The 21,530-nt window shown below is 35.0% G+C and overlaps 1 long non-coding RNA gene and 1 pseudogene across 1 annotated transcript; one reads left to right on the top strand and one right to left on the bottom strand.

The window, feature by feature from the left end:
• The first annotated feature begins 2,718 nt into the window (after positions 1-2,718).
• Positions 2,719-8,396, top strand: LOC110921893 (annotated as a pseudogene).
• LOC110921895 lies at positions 4,110-4,592 on the bottom strand. Its single transcript, XR_002582708.2, has 2 exons — positions 4,453-4,592; positions 4,110-4,360 (listed from the first exon to the last, which is right to left on the bottom strand). It is a non-coding gene; the product is annotated as an uncharacterized LOC110921895 (long non-coding RNA).
• Positions 8,397-21,530: the final 13,134 nt, after the last annotated feature.

Raw genomic sequence — 21,530 nt, 5'->3', positions numbered from 1 at the left:
TCTTCGTGATCCGTGGTGAGTGCACACGGATTACTATTTAGATCTATGGTTGGGGGTTTGCCTCGTGGAAAGTGATCAAGTGGAGGTTTTTCTCCATTTACTTGTTATCGTTGTGATTTCAGGGATGCCTGAGATGATGACACGTGTCCGGACAGTTATAACCGTCTTAGTGGTGCACGTTCAATTTCCTTCTAGAAGATTAGTGCTGTAATCTGGTGTGACTCCTTGCCGTGTGGAGTCGGCCGAATAAATAAATCCCAAGTCTGGGTATTTATTCAGCGGGAGGTATTTAACTTAGGAATTTCATCCTTTCTTTATGGCGGGAAGCGCAAGGCTTTATGATGCGCAAGTGTTACTTGCTATCTGTCTTTGGAAGCCTTCTTTATGGAACCGGTGCGCTGCCGCGCAAGGTCAAAAAGGGAGTATAGACAAGGTTGTGGTATGGTCCCAAGTACCTATTATGAGGTTTTTGGGACCTTACCCCTTCAATAACCCATTTTAACATTAGTAATACCCTCCCCGAGACGGCATTCCAACGACTACGCCGGGCAGAACCACGACAGCTGTTACGAAACCCTAGATCAATCGGGCAGTGTATCTAATACGTATCCAGGGGTTATGATACTTACAAAGGAGCAAAACTTTGTTATTTAGGGGAGTATTATACCTGAGAATTACGCCTACTATTTGAAATTTGAGAGAAAGAAAAGATTGTGAGCGAGTTTCGACTGAAGGCCCGAGCTCCAAATTTATAGGAGCTGATTTTGGGTTTTACGCGGCCCGCATAAGACGTAGCAAGGGGCCACGCGGCCCGCGAGGGCAGCTAGGGTAGGCCCTAGCTTGTCCGACTCAGCCCTAGCTTCGACACGCTGCATGACACGTGGCAGCACCAGGTGTCGCCCCGTCTTAGAGCTGTCGCGCCCCGCGTAAGAGACCTTAATGGTCTACGCGGCCTGCGAGCGACACAAAAACTTGTTTTTATTTTGATTTTTAATTATATATCGTATTTTGGGCTCGGTTTTCACATATAGGGTATATTTTAGGACATATTGGGATATTTTAATATATTTTAGGGTGTCGGAAAAATTTCAGGAGGGTTGTTATAATATGCTTTAAGAATTTGTACCCAGAAAGGAGTATGCGGTTTATAGTGTGTGTGACCGTGCGGCACCTGCTTGTACCTTGTGCACATGTCACTTGTACACTAACAGTGTGCTGCTTCTAGATTTGCGAGTCGTTGTGTTATGCTGTAAGATGTGCAGTTTATGTTGTACACTAAACGAATATATGGTATGGAGACCAATCAAGCAGTAACCATCTCATGCTCAATTCAATCAATCAAAACATGGATTCAAGCATCAATCTTTAGATTTCCTACTCATCATCTATTCATTATTCATTCACCCAATCATCATCATATCAAGCCGAACATTTTGTTCCTTAATCATCACCAAACAATCATCCACAGATTCACTTATTCATGTTTTTTTCAAACATTCATCAGAAACCTATACATCTCAATTAATTCTATTTATACATTTGAGTTAAAGAACCTTTTATCATGAACCCTATATTCTTTCCCAAATTACCAACATACTATTGAGAAGCATATCATTCCCTTTTATGAACATTACACCAAAAACATCAACATACAAACATTAATCAACTCGAGCTCATTATTTCATTTGACACTCATCATGTAAAATCATCGAACCAATCTAGCATATCATCCTAATCGTGTTGTTAAAGCAAGTTATCATACTATCATGAACAATATCATTCAACATTCAAATCATCAACCAAGTAAACACCTTTATCATGTATATTCATCAAACAATAGTGATATACTAACCTGGTAGTGTACGGCACAAGAGTGGGTAAGATGAATGATGAAACAAGGCTCCTAAAGCAACAATTGCTAGCTATCTTCAAGGGGTAAGGCTGCCGTCGAAGGATGATGATATTGTCGTCGGAATCCAGAGACGGAGAAGAAGGTTTGGTGTGTTTTCAGGGTTTTTAGAGAGAGGGAATGTTTTTTGGGATTGTTGCCCTAATTGATTGCTACCAATCTTCCCAAATGTGTGGTCCTTTATACATGATGAGGCCGCACACATTTAAGAGTGCTCCCCCACAAGTGTGTGGTCCTTTAGGGTTTCTAGTAGGCTTTGTGTTGGGCCAGGTCCGTGTATGTGCGGTCCAGAATAGAGGTGTACGAGGTGGAAGAGTGTACGGGCTTAGGAAGTGTGCGGCTGCACCATCTGGTCGCACACATCAGTTTCGGTTGTGGGGGTTTAAACATTTTTCACAATCACACATACATTTAAATGATAGTTATAATATAGTTTCCGTTCATGACAAAAATCAGACCGTACCATGAGACATGCAGGAAAACCCGAAGTATCACATATTTCTCCAAACAAAAAATTCAATTACATATTTCCCCTTCATAACCCGTATATATTACATATTTCCCTTTTTTATTAAATTACTCTTATAGAATTACTACTTTACCATTAATGAACTTATCTATACAACCTAATAAAAGCCTTAATTAGGGGACACATGTCCTCCTCCCAGGGCCTCTAAATCTCATTTTCCCGCCATTTTTTCTAATCCCTTCATTTCCCTCATGTCCAACCCGACGCGGGATCCGAATGGGTGATTCGGGTCATTGTTGTTCCTTCCATATATAAAGCAAGACATCTTCTCTCATACTCTTTGTGGATTAGGGTTTTTTTTTCCATTGTTCCTCTTCGTCAGATAATCCCTCATTAGCATTTTGTTTGGAGAAAACCTAGCCACAATCCATGGAATCAAGGTATTCATCTTCTTTTTGTATCAATCAGATCAAGAAACTGAACATTCTTGACCCAGATCGCACTTTGTTTCCTCTTTCAACAAATCGATCATCAAATCGGAGCTTCAACTGTTCTCCATGGGTACGTACTTCATCTGATTCACTATTGTAACCTCTATAATGATCTTATTCTTCAATTTTCAACTCAGATCAAACAATTTGTGATTAAAAATATCATCTTTTTGATTATTTATCACTGCACGAATCGGTTTCGAACAATATTGTAGGTATTTGCTGCAATCTCGGTTTATAGATGCGTTTGCTCAAATGAGGTATGTGTTCTTGAACTGGGAATCTGGGATGCCATTGTTGAAGTTTTTATATATGTTTATGTGGAAGAAAGTCATCCCCTTTCTAAACTATAAAGTTATGTTCTATTTTATGTTTTAGTTTACATTCAGGTAACTTGATGAACTGTACAATTGAAAAAGGATCAATGGTGGATATCAGGTATTGTTATTTTTTCATATTTTACTTCAAACAAATCTTTCAAATTTACTTTGCATGAACATGATTCTTTCAAATTACTTTGTTGTTCGGTGTCATCAAGGTGCTTGCATCTTTTCGTTCTTGCTTAGTTCTTACAAATTAGGGTATGTTGCTTTTGCATCTTTGGGTTTAGGGTTGCGTTTCATTGGCCTTTGCATAAACAACATGGGTTTCGAGTGTTTTATTGAAAGACTTATAAGTTAGATTTTAATTCTTTTACTTTACAAAAGATAAAAATAGGTATATTAATATCGGGAATTTGGTTTTGTGTTCATTGTATTGCTGAATGTATATGTATGTAGAAAGGCTCTGTTCAAGATTTTCAAATAACATGAGTAAGGCACCTGATCAACAAACCTACAAGAAAATTTTGGGATTTTCAGTGTAAAAAATAGGTTTTAGTACAGAAACCCTAACCTTATGGTCTATGGAATGGGCTAATGTTTTGTTCAGATTTGAAGTTGTTCATAACCATTTTTTAATAAAACATCTGGGAGTTGGTGCGGATTGTAGATTTCTTACCCAGAGAGTTTGGGTTACTAGAGACAATACATTAGATGAAAACTTAAGTCATGCTCGATGGTAACTTCAAAATTAAAAATACACAAGTAACCTACGCAAGGTTTAAAAAGGCTAAAACGGGTATCGAGGCGTTTTCCCTTAGCCTCACGAGGCGTAAGCCTCGAGGCAGGTCGAGGCGTAAGCCTCGAAATATTATTAAAAAAAGTTAAAAAATATAGATATCTCTCATAAAAATCATAAATTAACATAAAACAAACATCATAAATAGAAAATAGTTCAACAAACAAGGTTTAACATAAAACAAACACCATAAAATAGTTCAACAAACAAGGTTTAACATTAAACAAACTCCATAAAATAGTTCAAATAGCTTAAACTGACATCTAAATATCATGATACTCGTTCCGCTCCGCATCATCATCATCATCCTCCTCCTCAAGGCTTATATAGCAATTCAATCAAGATCAAAAATTAAGCTTGGAGACTTTCATGCTAGTTCAGCAACAAAACATAACAAAAAAAACTAAGAAAAACCTAATTAAAACAACAAAGGAGCTTCTGTGTAATGTGTTAGCGAGAAAAACCTGAAATCGGAATGAAATTTGCTTAATCGCGATGCTGGAGAAGAATCAGAAGATGGTTGAGTGCGTGCGTGACTGCCTGGAGAAGATGATTGACTGCTGTTCTTCGATTAGGGTTTTCTTATAACCTACGATATGTTTTTTTAAGTTAACTATTGGACTCGTAATGTTTTTTTAAGTTAACTGTTGGACTTGACCACCAATTAGGCCCAATAAAAACTATTTGGGCCGAAAAAAATAGTCCAGAAAACAAAAAACTGATCAATTTGCACAAGTCTGGTGAGGCTTAAACCTCACCGCCTCGCCTCACCGCCTCAACGCCTCAGACCGCCTCAGACTGCCCTCGTATGGTTGAGGCTTAGGTTTCAATTCCCCCCTGTGAGGCTAAGCCTTAGTTGCGATTTTTCAGCGCCTCACCTGAGGCGTACGCCTCGAGGCGCGCCTCCAATCGCCTTTTTAAACCTTGAACCTACGTTTGTGACTGATTCGACCCGTTTACCTTACATAACCCACACTCCACTCTTCACGTGACCCGCCCAATGCTTACGGTATGATTTATACCCATAAATTCATTTGAACCGATCATCGGCTTGGTTTCACCAAGCTATATGTAAATGTTTTTTTATAATATTTAAGGTAAAGCACATATAGCTATATATTTCTTTTTTGTCCAGACTAGGTATTTGACAAACTAAAAGTTTGGTAAAAATGAATATGCTTATCAAAACGTGAATTAGTTTGATTATTATATAACTTTGTGGTTGGTATAATCCAAAGTAAATGACCGGCAGGCAGTCGTTAAAAGTAACTCCAAATTTTTCTAAACAAGTCATGCGAAACCGATACTAACTTTTTCACAGTTATATTGTTTTTTCCCTTTTACTTGCTTGGTTTATTTGTAACCTTTCCAATTCTTTTTTTTTTCATTTTTTGCTGGGTTATTATTTTTTATAACGTCAAATTCCATTAAATTCTTACGACTTCGATGTACAAAACAGTTCTAACTTTGTTTTTCCCATTGTCAGGTAGTAGTATTTCAAGGCTTGCTGGTGGTAGGACAGGGTACTCATAAGGTAATGTATTCGACTTTACTTTCATAAGATATAGTTTCATTTTAACTTTTGATCCGGCTTTACTTTTATAAGATATAGTTTCATTTTAACTTCTATCCGGTTAAATCAGTCTTAACAGTATTTTTGTTTTGCATTCTCTATAAAGACAATTGCTATTGTTAAATCACTCTTAACGATAGTTTTGGATTATTAAGCCAATTGCTAATCTGTTGTGTGCACACTTAAAAAAATATTTAATGTAAACAATTTTCCTAATGCATGATAGTTAGCAAGCCGAAAGTTATCCAGTTAAGTTAAGTCATCTCTGGTAATAAGTTGTAATATCTTTAAAATTACCATGGCCCACGTGTTATATAAATCTTTCATTAAAAAATAAGAATATTTTTTTCGTTCAAATGAGTGAAGAATTGACAAGTTCCTACAAGGCATGACCATGACCATAACCACTTACCTTCAAAGCAATTGTTGTTAATAAGTTTAACTGTTAATGTATGGATTCAAATGATCCAAGTACAATACATTTTACATTTCACTACCCTTATCTTTCATTCATACTAAATTCAGTCTTAAATTTGTTTGATTATAGAATAGTGAGTTGAAGCACAGCCCAACCCAGCGCACAAGACTTGAAAGCCCAACTTTTAGGCGCAAATTCAGGTGATTTTTCAACTAAAATCCGGAAAAAATGAGTAAACAAATCCCCTAATTATATGTTATTTTGGTTGATCCTTCCTAGAGGAACCCATCATAAGGTTAGAATTTCTTTACCAAACCACCTTTTTCTACAATTACAAAAAATCTAGCAACTATTATAGTGCACTGTGATTAATTCCATGATGTTCATATTTGAAAAAAGGACAAAACATGTTTTAGTTTATTACATTTGCACACTAAATTGTTCATTGAGTTTAATTACCTTTTTTTTATTTCGATGTCAATCTAGAATTTGTAAATGTGATTATGAAAGGTATTTATATGATATGATTGAAGCTTTATGCATCTATTTATACGGGGTCGGATTGTAGTTTGAGCGAAAGCATTTAAAATTTCCAACTTAATAAGCTCCATGACTAATTTCAACCTTGAATTCATATAGATGGACTAAAAGTCATCATCATAACCCCCAAAACGATAGTACGCTGGTATATGGTCTGTGAAATTTAAAGTGGGTTTAATTGATTAGCTATTTGCAACATCATATGTCAAATCATTCTGCTCTAAGTAGAGTTATATCAAACTTATCACACCAGCAAAATTGTCAAGTTTCATAAAGCATTCACATTTATACACCATCACCATTTTGAGCGACATGAGTTATCCAAATGTGCAGCAAATAGACTTCATCTAGATGTAGCAGAGCCCATTATTATTTATTTATTTTATTTTTGGTTCCAGCATATTTTTTTAAGTTCATAATTCAATCAGTTTTTCTTACATGATGCAAATTAATTTCATTTTGCCCTCCACGGTTTGCTTAGGATACTACATCATATTTGGACCAAAGGTGTTATCGGGTTAACTCATGAGCTCAACAAATCTTAATGCTTCTGACCAAAGTGGTTTATTGCTAGGTTTGCCTAATCTATAATTATCATTAAGATTTATGAGCGGGCCGGTATTATTTAGTCGGTCCTAACTCCTATGACAAAAATGTATAATACAGAAGGCTCTCTGTTGCTTTATTGATTCTAAAAATAGAAAATTATTTTTAAGAATGAATAACCTTTCTTATTTAATTTTCTATTATTTAGTCAGTCCTAACTCCTATGACAAAAATAACCTTTCGTTATTTTTGCGACAACTATCTGAATAACGAAATGATTAAGAATGAATCACCATTTGTAGGTGACTATTGAAGAAGCCAGTATGTATGATTTAAAAATTGAGTAAAGATCAAACACAGATTTAAGTGTTTCCAAGCTGAATTATGTGTCATTTTGTTTGCAGAAATGTCCTTCTTGAAGACCCAATTTTTTGGTGACATAAACACTCAGGTTGCATTCCAACTTATGGACGACAAGTTTTCATTTTCAAGTCTGAAGTAAACACACACCTTATAACTTTATCAAATATTAACACGATGAAACCCTTTCTTTATACACTTAATCAATTTGGGAAAATGACAGAATTATTCAGCTATACCGCTTCCAGACAGGCAGTACTCTTCTTTCACGGTTCTGAATATCTTTTAGCTATCATATTTCACGGGAAATCCAACGTGACCCTTAAATCTCTGTTGATCAGCCAACAATACATCTTGGTAATGATCCTATCCATTCTTGAATATTTACTTGAGCTTTACTTTTTCCCGGAGTTAAAAGAGCACTGGTGGATAAGCAATTTCGGACTTTTAATGGTTGTCGTTGGGGAAGTAATAAGAAAGCTTGCTATTATAACAGCCGGACACGCTTTTACTCATCTTATTCAAAGATATCATGAGGAACATTATAAATTAGTCACTCATGGAGTTTATAGTATTGTTCGTCATCCTGGGTACACGGGTTTCTTGATTTGGTCAGTTGGTACTCAAGTTATGTTGTGTAACCCGGTTTCAACTGTTGCGTTTACGTAGTTGTTTGGAACTTTTTTCATAGAAGAATACCGTATGAAAGTACTTCTTGAGGCAGTTTTTTGGGGAATATGAGGAGTTTGCTAAAAGGGTTCCTTCTGGGATCCCATTCGTGAAGTGATAAAAGCTAAAATATATTCACCCGTGCTTTGATTAATTTGTTGCAAGCTTAATGCTCTAACCTTTCTACCATGGCTGCCTGAAGCCACGGATATGCTTGAATCATCAAGCACAATACATAATACATGATAAATAAGTTTGTAGCTATTGGATGTAGAATATAATATTGGTGTATTTGATCTTTATAGGCAATTAAGCATGTCTATTTTAGTCACTTTTGTTTTTTTTTCCTGTTACACATGCTTTTATTAAGTTTTTATTAAACATGATTTTATCTTGCAATTCTAGCTTTCTTTTTCTCTGCTGCTTTTTTCATATTAGTTTGCTGGATTTAAATAGCTGTACATAAAATATTCATTTGTGTGCTTATATAGGTAGAGGATCCTGTAAAAAGTGCTCAAAGTGTGAGAAGTGTATTATAACACTATATATAATACTATATAACACCATATAAACACCGTATAACAATATGTAACACCATATAATACCATATAACACTATATATCATTATATAACAAATATAACACTATAGGTTGTCTGATAGCATGTCTATGATAGATGTATAGTGTTATATTTGTTATATAATGATATATAGTGTTACATAATGTTATATGGTATTGTATGGTGTTACATATTGTTATACGGTGTTTATATGGTGTTATATAGTATTATATATAGTGTTATAATACATTTCTCACACTTTTCACACTTTAGGCCCTTTTTACACTATCCTTACCCTATATCTTTTAACCATTTAGAAAACAGGAGTCGCTTCTTTTGTCTCCATTCTAGAGATTATCATTGACTTTGAATGAGCTACCAACATGTTTTTAATATTGTTTAGTGATGTAGTTTAACTCGAAATTGCATAAAATGTGTAACAGTATGGATGAGCATTTGGTACCGGTATCGAACTGATACCGTATCGGTACCGAACCGTACCGGGTATATTTGGTACCGGTACCAATTATTCCGTTTTTTGGTACCGATACGGTACCATTATTTATGGATAACACACCGCCTGGTACCGAACCGGTTAGGTGGTTTAGATGAGTTTTCTGAAAGAAAAAAAAAGGATCAAAGTTGTTGTTGACGGAAATAATTGGGTTAAGAATCTTCGTAGAGAGAATATATTGATGATCAAATAAGGTTTGCAAATCGATTACTCATATTATTGATTACTTTTATTTTACTTTTTAAAGCATTTTTCAATTTTCAATATGTTACTAATATAATTTTTTGTATAAAATTTGTTTACAATAGGTACAGTATTGTAGTATTGTTGGATGGCATGATATGATTCAAGTCGAACATATTTCGTTAGGTGATGATTATTTTTTCAGTTGGTCAAAAACGAATTCGAGATTATTGGTTACGAACCTCTAGCAAGCAAAAGTATTAGAGTAATAGACTTTCATTTTATATTTCAAACCACAAAAACATATTCAGTCATTTACTTATCTTTTCGGTTATTTTATATTTTTATAGTACGTTGGTTCGTTGTATTTTCATCGTAAACTCTATATTTCGATAATAATTTCACGCGTACAATTTCTTTATGATCAGTATAAACGTAATTTTTTTTCAAACAATAAAAAACATATCATTTCTCAACACCGCGAAGTTCGCGGGTATTATCACTAGTTGAATAAATATATATATAATTTCCCATTCTAATATCATCAATTATATACAATGTTTTAAAAACCGGTAAATACCGGCCGGTTATACCGGTATTACCGTTTTTAGATGTAAATCCGGTACGAAACACCCCGGTAAATAAGTGAAACGGCATAAGGTTTGTACCGGCGGTAAAATCCGGTATACCGGTTTGAAACGTAATACCGGTACCGGCCCAGGGTTATTTTAGTTCGGGTTGTTACTTATTTTTTTTATTATATATGTTACTTATCTTACGTAATTTTTATATATTATGATTATTCGTAACTAGAAGTTCTTATTTAATATTGTATGAAACAAAAATAGTTATCCTCTAGTTGATAAGGATGATGATAATAGTGAATTTTATCTTTTATGCGATCGTGAACTTGATGTATTCAACTCTCAAATGGCTTAAACATATCGTACACTTCCATTTAAAAGAGCTTGTTGGATAATTTTTGGATTAACTTTTGAGTTGATGTTGTAATTTATGAAATTATAAAGTTAGGTAGTCAACCCGGTTGAACCGTTCGGTACAAACTGGTTCAACCGGTTGAACCATTTTTTAGCCTAATCCGGTTTGATTTAAAAACCGGTTTTTATAACATTGATTATATATTTCCCCAATTAGACAAACAAACTTGTCAAGTAAATGGCTAATAATTCTGTCAACCTTTCAGCACATGTAAACATTTGGATTCGATAATAGCAGTTCAAATATAAACATAGATTAGTAAATGCTTTCTCCACTTATATCCTTCATATAGCCATCACTTTCCTTATTATGTTATGTCATTATACAAGCGTAGCTCATTATGTGTATATATATCTTTTGATGTTTAAGTTGAAATATCCGGATTTAATAACTAATAAGGTAAATAGTTTTTTTTTAAATGTGAACTTTATTAAACAACCGAGACCGAACCCAACAGGGCCGACTCAAAACCACAACATACAACATATACAAAGGAAATTTAAACCACTCTTTCCACAAGATACTTTTATACATCGATCTATTTCTAAACCAAAGAAATCCTAGCGATTTGATCTCCCCCATAACGACTTCGCTTCTCCCTAACCCGTTAGAAAAGATCATTTCATTCCTTGCCCTCCAAACACACCAACACGCTATCATAATCAACCCTTTTACCACCATTTTTTCCTTCTTCCCAAGGTTGCAATTGTCTTGAAATTCAGCCACATCTTTAAACTCAAAAGCATACAAAAAGGGAAGTCTAACCCAAAAACAAAAATCTTGCCAGACCTTGTGAACAAAAGAACACCCCGTGAATATATGATCAGTTGATTCCTCTGCTTCCCCGCAAAAGCAACAGCTCAAATCGGGAATATAAAAGTTTCTCTGGGCCAGCTCCGACTTGGTAGGAATCCTATTTTGCAAGACCCTCCAAAAGAAAATTTTACACTTAGCCGGGACCCATGGGATCCATTCCATAATATATTCAATAACCGGAGCCTTCTCTTTGACCATCATCGACCTCAGAGACGCCGCTGAAAAAATGCCCTCTTTATCACCTTGCCAACACCATTTGTCCGGTTGGTTCGACAAGCGGACCACATCCAAAAGCTCGGACAATTCCAGAAGCTCGGCCCGCTCCCTATCAGAGGACGGGGGATGCACCCAAGACCATGAAACCACCATGCCCCCTGCCGAACATAACAACCTCTCCAAAACCATGCAATCTTTGTATCTTTCCATTTAGGAGTTAGGATTTAGGGTTTAGGGTTAAAAGATCTTAGTTAGGGTTCGACGAGCCGGTTCTAACGCCGCTGGAATGAGTCCAATCAGAGTTCGTTTGAGTCGGTTCCCCGTTGTTCCCCACTTTTTTAGTGTTCCCCAATGAACCTTCCCCTATATATATATATATATATATATATATATATATATATATATATATATATGCTAGAATGAGAACCACCCCGAGTTGTAAGAACCGCGAGAACTACACCCCACGGAGCGCCGTTCGCCATGATTTTTTTTTTACAAGTTGATGTGTGTATTATAAACACAGCCGTAAAAAATCATGGCGAACGGCGCTCCGTGGGGTGTAGTTTTTTACACCACAAGTTTGGTGTTTTTTAATTTTTTTTCTTTTTTTTTTCACCAAACTTGTGGTGTAAAAAACTACACCCCACGGAGCGCCGTTCGCCATGATTTTTTACGGCTGTGTTTATGATACACACATCTACTTGTAAAAAAAGATCATGGCGAACGGCGCTCCGTGGGGTGTAGTTCTCGCGGTTCTTACAACTCGAGGTGGTTCTCATTCTAGCGGCTCCCTATATATATATATATATATATATATATATATATATATATATATATATATATATATATATATATATATATATATATATATATATATATATATATATATACGGGAAGGTTCATTGGGGAACACTAAAAAAGTGGGGAACAGTTGGGAACCGACTCAAACGAACTCCGATTGGACTCATTCCAGCGGCGTTGGAACCGGTTCATCGAACCCTAACTAAGATCTCTTAACCCTAAATCCTAACTCCTAAACTCTAAACCCTAAAGCTAAAATCTAAGCTAAACCGTAAAATCTAAACTATAAACCCTAAAACCTAAACCCTAAAGGCTAAACCTAAAGCTAAACCTTAAATTTAAACCCTAAACGCCAAACCCTAATATATTTAGGGTTTAGGGGTTATGATTTAGGGTTTAGGGTTAAGAGATCCTAGTTAGGGTTTGACGAGTCGGTTCCAACGCCGCTGGAATGAGTCCAATCGGAGTTCGTTTGAGTCGGTTTCCCACTGTTCCCACTTTTTTAGTGTTCCCCAATGAACCTCACACTTTATATATATATATATATATATATATATATATATATATATATAGGGGACCGCTAGAATGAGAACCACTCCGAGTTGTAAGAACCACGAGAACCGCGACCCGCGGGTGGCCGTTGACCACGAAATTTTTTTTACACCTAGATACGTATATTTTAAGACCGGGTGTAAATTTTGGGTTCAAACGGCGCGCCCGAGGGGGTAGTTTTTTACGCCCAAAGTTTGGGTTTTTTTAATTTTTTTAATTTTTCTTTTTTTTTTTAACCAAACTTTGGGCGTAAAAAACTACCCCCTCGGGCGCGCCGTTTGAACCCAAAATTTACACCCGGTCTTAAAATATACGGATCTAGGTGTAAAAAAAATTTCGTGGTCAACGGCCACCCGCGGGTCGCGGTTCTCGTGGTTCTTACAACTCGTGGTGGTTCTCATTCTAGCGGTCCCCTATATATATATATATATATATATATATATATATATATATATATATATATATATATATATAGGGGATGAATCATGAGAAAACTAGTTTAAATGAGAAAACCAAAAAACTAACTAAAAAGCCTAAAAAACATACCAATTTTTTTTACATTTTTTATAAAAAATCGCTACATTTTATGCATGGAAAAAAAATTTCAAAAAAAATTAAAAAAATAATTTTGTTGTATTGCACATGTGCACTATTACGGATATAATGCACATGTGTAATACACATATAATGCACATGTGCAGTACAACAAAAACAATTTTGAAATTTTTTGTATATATAAAAAGTAGCGATTTTTTATAAAAAATTGTAAAAAAAATTGGTATGTTTTTTAGCTTTTTTAGTTAGTTTTCTAGTTTTCTCATTTAGATGTAGTTTTCTCATGATCTTCTCCCTAAATATATATATGAAAATTTTTAGAAATCCTTTTTGTGTCTTTGTCTTTCAAAGGAAGAAAACCTCATGTATATTGCATTTGGTTGTTCGGGTAGTCTTGCTTTAAAATTTTATGATAAGTTTATATAAGGGTAAAATAGTAATTCTTTAATAGTAATTTAATAAAAAAGGAAAATAAGTAATATATATGGGTTACAGAGGAAAAATATGTAATTGAATTCTTTGTTTGAAGAAATATGTAATAAACAGAGAGGAAAGAGGTAAAAATCCCAAAATAATTATATCTCAAGTTACACCATTTTAACAACATATAGATCCGATACACGCACATGAGCTGCACAGTTTCTGGCACGACTTCTGGCCCCATCAAGCATATTCTGGCCTTCTAATGGAGCACTACCATCCACCCTTTCTTTTAATAATTTATTTCAGTCAATATCTGTCATGTTGTTATCTATTCTTTTCCTCCCAATGATTTGGAACAATATATAAAGAAATTATTGTATCATTCAAAAAGTTTTAAATATATTTCTAACATCAATATCATAAAATTTAACAAAATCAAATTATAAAAAAAAACCATAAGAGCATTCACAATGGATCTCTTATATAAATAAAAGTACATAAGAGCATTCAAAATGATTTTAAGTGGTTATGAGAGAAGGAAAGAGAAAATATATGAGAACGTTACTCTTCATTGTTCATCTGTAAATATGAGGGAAACATTGTTCACCCTTTATAATTTTATTTTTATATTTTTAAAGGTGGTTGTAAGTGGAAAAGAGAGAAAATGTAATAACAAAGGTATGAAAATTATTATTTAATTGAAAAAAAGTATTGATTGTTAAAATTAGAATAAAAAATATTATATGCATATATTATTTCTGCGCGCTAGAAATATAAAAACCTATAGGGTAAATTACACTTTTCGTCATTTATGTTTATATCGGATTGTAATAGATGACCTTTAACTTCAATAATTACAGTTGCAGTCCTTTGTTTGTTTAAAGAATTACACTCTAGGTCCTATAGCACTAACTCAGTTAAATTTTTTAGTTAACTTTTATCACATAAGGGTAATTTAGTCTTTTAACTTTAAAAATATTTTAATAAATAAAACAAAAACAATTTAGCTAGCATTTAGTCTTTAGCCCTACACACATAAACAAGAACAGGATCTCCCATCTGTGCATAACCCCAAATCACTTCCGGCTAAATTTAAGGCGGGGCAATTTAAATGGCAATACAAATCACTGCCAATTAATTGCCACACTCCTCTGTAGGCGTGCGTAACCCCAAATCACATCCAATTTAAAAATCAATAATCACTCCCATACACTCATGAAGAACAAAAATAAAATTTAAATTCACCCCATCATTCACAATGGCTTCCACCCATTATTCACTACTAATTAATTTTAGAAATCATCTCAAAACCTAGTTATGATTCACTTTAAAACCAAACTCGCCACTGAAAACCAGATCTGTAACATAAGAACAAATCCATGGGGGAAAGAGCAAGAGAGAGAGCGAGCGCGAAACAAAGAAGCTTTTTTTCTGATCTGAACCAGTAACTTCAGATTTCGTCGTCGGCGAAAGGGTACATGTAGTGGTTGTTGCCGAAAAACACGTGAAGGATGGCTAAGAGAGAAAGGGGTGGCGGTGGTCGGTTGGTTCTAGTGGAGGTGGTCGGATTGCGGGGAATAAACGTGAAGGAAGGTTGAGAGAGAAAGAAAAGAGTGGTTGTTGCAGCGATGGTGATTGTGGGTGGTCGAGTTATGGTTCTGGTTGCAGTGGCCGATTGGTGGTGGTGGTGGAGATGGTTTTGGATGTTAGATTTAGAGAGAGGGATAGTGGTTGTTGTAGAGACGGTGCTTGTGGGTTTATGTTTTATATATATATATATATATATATATATATATTATTAATTTGATATGTTTAATTGTTTGAATTTATTTTAAAAAAATTAATAAATGAGTAAAATTACCAATATACTCTCATGTGCAAGGCACATGTCATGTTTAACTGAAAATTATAACAAGGTTAGGGTTAAAGGACCTAGGGTGTAATGCTTTAAACAAACAAAGGACTGGGACTGTAATTATTTCAGTGTTTAATTTTCTTTGTATTTATTTTAATACTATCAATATCCATATTAAGATATTATAGAATCTGAGTGTTAATAAAATTTATCAACATTATCAACACTTGTTTCTTCATAATCAAATTAAATAAGTATAACTACATTTAAAAAAAATCACAAACCTAACATGCAACTCTCCCATCAAAGAAGCTAGCATATGGTCAAACGCAGACGGTGGTTTTTGTAGTTATCTTTGACGGTCAAGTCTATTAGAGTTACAAAGTTCCAATAAAGAATACGGACTGAAATATAAAGTGAGAATTAAAAAAAAAAACCATACTTTCAACGATGTTAGAACAATGATGTTGAAACGGTGATGTGTGATTGGAAGCTTCGTTGGAACGACGATGTTGGAACGATGATGTGTAAACAGAATCAGTAAATGTTCGAACAAAGATCTGTAATCAAAGATTAACCGGCTGAATCATGGGATCTCTGCATTTGAGAGAGAGATCGCTCGCTCTGGATATGAGAGAGAGATGAATTGAAACTTGAATGTGGAGCCAGAATCATGTATGTTATATATGTAGATGGTTTGAATTTTGAATCTGGAGCCAGAATTCTGAATTTTGAATATGGACATAGGTTTTGATGGCAGAGGTTTGAATTTTGTATAGATGAAATGTATTTTAAATGATTTTAAAACTAGATTTATGACGCAATAATGACATAAGAAAGGCATTGTTGGCTAGCCTGGATGGCTGACACGTCAGCTTTTCTTATGTTAGCGGCATTAGTACTTTCATAGAAAATATAGATTGTTGATGGTAATCGGGTTAATTTTGAAAAACAAAATAATATCAAATAATTTTAATAACACACAAATCCACTTTTGTGTTTTAAAAATATATTAAATATAGAATATTAAGAAAAAAAATACTTAGAACACATGAAACCTTTTTGATATTGTTGATGAGGATAATATATTACTTAAGGGGAATTTCATATTATTTAAAAGCCATCAGGTTTCTAGAAACCTGGTCTCTCGTGAACAGCCCAAGGTGCAGTCCATCAAAACATCTCTTCAGCTCTTGAAAAGTAGCCCTATCTGCATATACTTGATCCTCAACTTGCTTGATAAAGCGCCGCTTTAAATCATCAGACTCTGCAGAAGTGTATGACGTCATTTTAAGTTATATATTACTCAACTGATGTGAAAGAAGGATATCTTGGTAGTAAAACGTAATCAAAAACAGGTGAACTAGCAATGATACTATATAGTGCAATATCTAACAGCCCAAAGGTCAAATTTAAATTCACTGTACATTTAATAATCTAGGAGGGAAAAACGTATACATTTAATATAAACATATAAATTTATATTTAAAAACACCATCCTTTTAATGCAAAACGTTTCAAAAATAAGTTTTCTTGGGAAAACTATAAACTTAAATATCAAGAAACCCAAATGACAAATTTTAAACCTTCAAAAAAAACTGGTTATCATAATTACGATTAACCTCTTCGTTTACCATGAAGACGCATTTTAAACACTATAAAAGATTGATGATTCGTTTGATTCAAAACATCAACAATTGTCTTTTAAAAAAACCGTCTGTCAAAAAACAAATCAAAATCAGCAACACCAACAATACTCTAGATGGCAAACAAATGCTTCTACCACCGGTCAGACACCAGCGATGTTAAAACGTTATTCTCTAGATGGTCGCTCGAAGAAAAGAGAGCAGATGAAGAGCTAAACAGAAAAGTCGGCATCATCAGTGATAATAGTTACAAGAAAACCTGGAGTAGCATCGGATTGCTTGATGAAGTCCTCCACTCTCCTCCGTCAGATTTCAAGAACAATGCAGCAGAGTTTATCACACAACTGCTGAAACATGATCAGAAAATCTGCGACATGCTAGCCGATCTGCAAAACAAAAGAAAGAATGAAATCGCATGGAAGATAGTGAGAGTCTACAAAATCCTAGCAAGTGTTAATTTAGCGTGTAATATTTTATGTATATTTCAGTGTTTAATCTTTCTTTGTATTAAATTTAATACTATCAATATCCATATTAACATATTCTAAAATCTGAGTGTTGATAAAAATTATCAACATTTGTTTCTTCATAATCAAATTAAATAAGTATAACTATAGTTAAAAAAAATAAGCCACAAACCTAAAATGCAACTCTCCCATCAAAGAAGCTAGCACATGGTCAACCGCAGACGGTGGTTTTTGTAGTTATCTTTGACGGTCAAGTCTATTAGAGTTACAGAGTACCAATAGAGAATACAGACTGGAATTTAAAGCAAGAATTACAAAAAAACCATACTAACAATGATGTTGCAACAACGATGTTGAAATGTTGATGTGTGATTGGAAGCTTCGTTGGAACGACAATGTTAGAGCGATGATGCTGGAACGATTATGTGTAAACAGAATCATTAAATGTTCGAACAAAGATCTGTAATCGGAGATTAACCGGCTGAATCATGTGAGCTCTCCATTTGAGAGAGGGAGAGAGAGAAAGATTGCTCGCTCCAGATATGAGAGAGAGATGAATTGAAATTTGAATGTGGAGCCAGAATCATATATATTATATATGTAGATGGTTTGAATTTTGTATCTCGAGCCAGAATTCTGAATTTTGAATGTGGACACATGTTTTGATGGCAGAAGTTTGAATTTTGTATAGATGAAATGTATTTTAAGTGATTTTAAATCTAGATTTATGATGCAATAATGACATAAGAAAGGCAGTGTTGGCTAGCCTGGATGGCTGCCACGTCAGGTTTTCTTATGTCAGCGGCATTTGCACTTTATAGAAAGTATAGATTGTTGGTGATGATGGGGTTAATTTTGAAAAAAAAAATATATCAAATAATTTTAATAACACATAAATCCTCTTTTGTGTTTTAAAAATATATTAAATATAGAATATTAAGAAAAAAGTACTTAGAACACATGAAACCTTTTTGATATTGTTGATGAGGATAATATATTACTTAAGGGGAATTTCATATTATTTAAAAGCCATCAGGTTTCTAGAAACCTGGTCTCTCGTGAACAGCCCAAGGAGCAGTCCATCAAAACATCTCTTCAGCTCTTGAAGAGTAGCCCTATCCGCATATACTTGATCCTTAACTTGCTTGATAAAGCGCTGGTTTAAATCATCAGACTATGCAGAAGTGTGTGACGCCATTTTAAGTTATATATTACTCAACGGATGTGAAATAATGATATCTTTGTAGTAAAACGTCATGAAAAACAGGTGAACTGGCAATGATATTATATAGTGCAATATCTAACAGCCCAAAGGTCAAATTTAAATTCACTGTACATTTAATAATCTAGGAGGGAAAAACGTGTACATTTAATATAAACATATAAATTTATATATAAAAACAAAAGCAATTTAATGCAAAACCTTTCAAAAATAAGTTTTCATGGGAAAACTATAAAACTAAAAATCAAGTGTAGGTCCCCTAGTTCGTACGGATCGTCACAGAATCGTCAATCCAATCTAGAGTGCGGAATCCTCTAGATCAGATTAGCACAGAAATGAGTAGAAAACAAAATTCCAATTTAAACCCGATCTTTATTGATTATCAATCACAAGAATTACAATCAATCAAGATCACTGATTTCGTCCTAGCTCTAATGTCTTCAAGAAATTGCTCTCTAAAACTGTTTTGGTTGATTAACCTAAACCCTAATGCAAAGCCTTGTTTATATAACACAAGGTTGCAACTTAGGCTAGGTCAAATGTAACACTCCGTGTTACGAAAGTCAAAGTCAAAGTCAAAGTCAAGATTGAAGTCAAAGAAAGAAAAGATTGCTAATTGCGATCTGTCACTCCTTGCTTAACTCCTGTTTTGATTTCTTTGACTGGTAGTTAATCTATGTATTTTATCGCATTAGTTGTATTATGTGGAGTACTTGTTAATAATCGAGGTTTAATCACTATTTATCGCATGTTTTATCGCTTTATCGCTTATCGCATCGCAATCGCATTCGCGCCTTGAATTATAGATTCTGAATATTGTTTTACGTGTGTGTGTTACTTACTTGTTACTTGTGCATGTTTACTTTATGTTTGTGGTGATTAATCGAAACGCAATCGCAACTCTATCGCATCGCAACGTAATCGCAAACGCTAAACGCAAGTTATCTATAGTGATTGTATGTTAGATATAGTAGTTAGGTTATTTGTGTAACTAATGGGTAATTCTATTGCATTGCTCGCTCGAAACACATCGCAACGCTCAACACGCGAATCGAAACGACAAAACTCAACACGCCGGACACTAGGATCGAGTGGCCATCCGATCGGATCGACATCCCATCGGATTGTCACCCGATCGAGCCACCATCCGATCGGTGACCATCCCGAACCTTGCACCTTTCCTCTTTTGGAAACCCTATAAATACCCTCCTGTCACATCATTTGTGATGTGACAGCACTCTCACTCGACCAGCCCGCTCAAGCACACTTTTCTCTCGATTTCTCGCGATTCTTGTAAGTTTTCAACCTAAATCTTGTACTTCTCTTATCTACACACACTTCTTCATCTTTTTCTCTTTTGAATCTCAACTTTTAACCGTGAAATCAGTGGATTTGAGGTGTTCTAGGGTGATGTCATCATGGAGTTCTTATGAACTTCAAGTTTTGGCCTCATTCCAACAAGAACAACTCAGATCTAAATGATTTCCACAAGATTAACCAATGTTTTCGCATAGATCTACACATATTCAAAGTAAAAGGATTGAAAGATGGTCTTCTAACTTTCTTTCAACTCTTTTACACTCAATGCACTCAAAACCGATAGAATCGGAGCTCGTTCTGATCTTTTACTCCTTCTTAGTGATGTGTCGGTTCAAGATCTGATTTCTATCGATGAGACTACCAATTTCGGGTTAAACATGAACAACCGTCTTGAAACAGTTGACTTATCAGACTAGGGTGATTCCTATTCGATCGGGTCACTTGGGTCTTGATGGGGTTTCTGTTGTTTAGCACGTTATCATACCGTCTCGATCAAAGCTGCAAATTCTTCAAACTAATCAAGTACCAAGATGATCAGGTCGTTGGGACGGATTGCGGTCCGATCAGATTGCCGTGCGATCGAACAGCTACCCGATCAGATTGCACTTGAGACCCAACACTTAACAATTTTCAAACATGTTCAATACATTGCCATTTCCAACGGATTGCCACCCGATCGGATTGCTATCCGATCGAGTGACAATCCTGCTGTGAACTTGTTTTCACTAAGTGTCCTACCAATCGAGTCACTATCCGATCGAACGACCGTTCGATCAATCGACCTGAAGAGTAGAGATACTTCTCTGTTTTCAAAATGCTACCACAAAAACTTCAAAAGCCATCATACACAAACACATCCTTACCAAACAAGATGTCAATCCAATCGAATGGCCATCCATTCGGATGACCACCGTTTTACGCGTCACTTATCGTTTATGCTATCGTTAACTGTTTAGGCTAATCTCTCTGAGCGCTCCCTTCAATCCAAGAGAGTGTTTACTTGTTAAACACAATCTGTGAGTATACTCGAACCCTTTTTGCTTTACACACTTTTGGGTGTTACATACGTTACTTATTCTAAATCACTTCGACACACAACGCAAACACTATTAATACGCTGATCAATTTTGCATGTTACGTGTTATTCGATGAATGCTTGTATGTTATGTTAACACAATGATTGTTTCCTGACACCTTAGCAACGATAGTACTATAGTTTGGACTCAGCACTTGTCGTGGACAGGGGTTGTTAAGGGCTTTAATTCACGTGTCCCAGTGGGGATATGTGTTGCGCATTCTACAATTCGCG

Source organism: Helianthus annuus, chromosome 17 (genome assembly GCF_002127325.2).
Source record: "Helianthus annuus cultivar XRQ/B chromosome 17, HanXRQr2.0-SUNRISE, whole genome shotgun sequence".
Lineage (NCBI taxonomy): Eukaryota > Viridiplantae > Streptophyta > Magnoliopsida > Asterales > Asteraceae > Helianthus > Helianthus annuus.
Note: the sequence above shows the minus strand (reverse complement) of the source record. Positions and strands in the feature narration are given on the sequence as shown.